Here is a 3,255-nt window from a genome sequence, read left to right as displayed (position 1 = left end):
CAGTCCGGGCCACTGTCGCCCAGTTCAACGGTGTGGCCAAGTATGTCATCACCACCTGCCTTGGCAACCCAAGCATGACAGCCCGGGATAGGGCCAAGGTGGTGGAGCACTGGATCAAGGTGGCCAAGGTATGCAACGGGAAGCCCAGCCGAGGTGCTCTCCTGAGTCTCGGGCACTGCTCTTCCCTTGATCAGGTCTCAGGGTGGAAGGCCCTGGTCTTTGCCCTAGGACTGTGCAGTCCCTAGGCTCTTTGGTCCAGGGGCATGCTGACCTCCCCTTGCGTGGCCCTATGCTGGGATGCTCCGTTTCTGCCTGGCTCCTTCCTTGGAGTGAGGTAAAATCCTCCTCCTCCTCTGGGCCTCACGTGTGCCCTTCGGCAGGTCCCTGGACAGCGGCTTCCTCCAGCAGGAGCGCCTTCCCCTGAGGGGGACTGAAGCTTGAGAGCCAATCAGGTGCTGGCTCCCCACATGACAGCCGATTCTCTTCCCTCCCCAGGCCTGTCAAGCCCTGAGGAACTACTCGTCCTTACATGCCATCCTCTCGGCTCTGCAGAGTGTCTCCATTCACCGCCTCGAGAACACGTGGGGGAAGGTTTCCAGGTGAGTAGGCCTCTCTCCATGGAGGGACCAGGATGGATGAGGGAGCTCCCAGAGGCTTGTCCTCTTCCCCCTCAGGCAGCTTGGACCTTCTGGGAGGCGGCAAACCCCGACCACAAGACCTGGGCTGGTGGGTGCGTCTCTCAGCCTTCCTGGTGAAGAGGCCACCATGCCTCCCGCTTTAGAAATCAGTTTTGCCAAATGTCCCACACGGGGCTGAGCTGCATTAAATCTCTTCACGTGTTTCCTTGACAGCCACTAAGCTCTCTGCCCATTTGAACCCCAAATTGACCCAAACAGCGTTTCTCAATGAATATGGGAAGGGAGGCCCAGGACGAGCCACATGAGAGCTCCCTCCCATGTCCTACAAAGACCTTAGTGCTCAGAGGATCCCAGAAGAAACCCTCAACCAGGCAGGTTGACACTTTGGGGTTCTCAAAGAAAAGGCACTCTCACTCAACCCTGCCACATTATTCGTCCATTGATCCTGCCTCCCTTGCCTCTGTTCAAGAAGCCATTGAGGATCTTTCAAAAGCTGTGCAGCAAGGACACCGCACAGGGCAGGAACCTGCTCATCAAGGTAGCCTGGAAGGTGGAGGTCTGGAAAGAGAGGAGGGGTGGGAGGGAACAGGGTCCTGCGAGGATGAAGTCGGGAATGGTCTGAAGCATTCCTTGGGGAGGGGAAGCCTTTGGCATGAATGTGGTGACAGCCTAGGTGAGGATGCTGTTGGCGGTGAGGGGGCAAGCAGGTGGTGTCCAAGCAGACTCCCTAGCCTTGACACCGTCTCTCTTAGTGTCGACAGCTGCTCCACATGGTCACCTGGGGTGGGCCAGGAGGCTGGAGCTTTTTCAGGGGAGGGTCCTTGTGGGCAACAGAGAACAGTGACTCATCCCACTCTCCCCCTTAGGACACAGGGTGTCGTGCCCTTCCTTGGCACTTTCCTCACCAAGTTGCTGATGTTGGATACCGCAGTGGAGGTCTATCTGGAGGTGGGTGAGCCTGAAGATTGTGGGGGATGGACCAGAATCTGGACCTTTGGGAATAGAGCACCCCTGTAATGAGCCCTGAGCTCTCAGGACTCGGCAAACCTACCCTGATGACAGCCTCAGAGCTGCGCCTGTGAGGCCGGGGTCTCTTGCCCATCTCAGCAATGAGTGAGGCGAGACTGCAGTAAGGACATGGCTCCCGGTGCCGAAGACTGGTGAAGCAGCAGAGCTTCCTGAAGGCAAAGCTGCATGAGGTCTGTCTGAGTGGACCTCAGCCTCCCCCGGTGAGTTTGCTCGTGGGGGGAGAATGAAGTCAGGACCCTCCACGTCAGCAAGCACCTCCGTAGCCGCAGCAGCCCCTTCCTGCCTGAGGCTTCGGCCTCCCCTACTGTCTTCTGAGAGGGTGGTGCTACAGGGTCCCGACCTGTAGCCAGTCCATCTGCCCCATGTCCTCCTTTCTCTGGACCCCAGAGCCTGGCCTAGATCCCAGGCCCGCTATCTGTGTATGCACGGCCCCTCACGGGTCCTGGCCATGGTGCAGCATGAGAAGGGATGGGAATCAAGTGCTCCTAAGAACCAGGGGCCTCATTCTGATGGACTTTGTCTGCATTCCAGGGGAATGAGATCAACCACCAGAAGAGAAATAAGGTGAGCATATGTGGCGCTTCCCGCAGGGAAGGGTAGGGAGTGGGCCTCAGAGATGTCCCTGGGAAGAACATTGCTTGGCTCCATCCCCTCCACCTCACATTTCCTGGGATCCCTTGAGAAGAAAGCAGTGCAAGTCCCATCCCGTTAGGAGATGGGGACAGAGCATGGCATCCAGGAGGACTTCCCGGAGGAGGGGCTACTGATACTCACCTCTGAGAACAGGTGGAGACCGGATGAATCTGCAGGGAGGAGGATGGCCATGTGTGCCAGGACGGGGGACGGGTCCCCGGTCCCGCTGCTCAACCCTCACCAGACCCTGCAGCTCCCTGTCCCCCCAGGCTCCCTATACATCCTGTGCTTCTCTCTCTGCTCAGGAATATCAAGTCATGACAGACATCATGCTGCTCCAGGTGGCTGCCGAGAATTACACCCTAGAGCCCGAGGATCCTTTTTGGGCCTGGTTCCAGGCTATGGAGCCGCTCAGCGAGGCTGAGAGGTGAGGCCCATCAGGAGCTGGGTCGGTGAGGTTCGGGGTGGACTCTTTCTGCTGGCCACTCCTGGGATCCTCCTTCCCTGGGCAGCCTCAGGCCTTGTTGCCGGGGCGCCAGACTCCAGCTGTGGGCAAACACTGGCAGGGACTCTTGAATGGAAGCTCCTGGGCAACTCACAGGTGTCCCTCTGTCCTTAGCTACACCCTGTCCTGCCAGCTGGAGCCCCGGTCCTAGCTGGTCAGCAGCACTCAAGAAGGAGAAGAACTGGCCGCAGTCAACCTCAGGGCTGTGCAAGTGTCCAGTGGCCCTGCAGGGATTCCTCAGCAGCTGCATCCTTGCGCCCTATTTACTCCACACCCCTTCCCCCCATCTATTTCCTTATGTAGGGGGCACCATTTAGTTGTTTTAAACAGTCCCGTGATAGATTTGCATGTTAGGAGAGTAAAGCCCTTGTTTTGTTTTAGAGCACAGGTGTGTGGTTTGGGTCTTTTACTTCCTGCAGTAATGGAAAACTTGCACAGACTCTCATATTC

The 3,255-nt window shown here is 57.7% G+C and overlaps 1 long non-coding RNA gene across 1 annotated transcript; it reads left to right on the top strand.

The window, feature by feature from the left end:
• The first annotated feature begins 424 nt into the window (after nucleotides 1–424).
• Nucleotides 425–2,212, top strand: LOC123779678 (uncharacterized). Its single transcript, XR_015720982.1, has 3 exons — nucleotides 425–599; nucleotides 1,108–1,176; nucleotides 1,505–2,212. It is a non-coding gene; the product is annotated as an uncharacterized LOC123779678 (long non-coding RNA).
• Nucleotides 2,213–3,255: the final 1,043 nt, after the last annotated feature.

This window comes from Ursus americanus, chromosome 22, assembly GCF_024610735.1.
Source record: "Ursus americanus isolate L20-20 chromosome 22, mUrsAme1.1.p, whole genome shotgun sequence".
Lineage (NCBI taxonomy): Eukaryota > Metazoa > Chordata > Mammalia > Carnivora > Ursidae > Ursus > Ursus americanus.
This window is presented reverse-complemented; position numbering and strand designations above follow the sequence as displayed.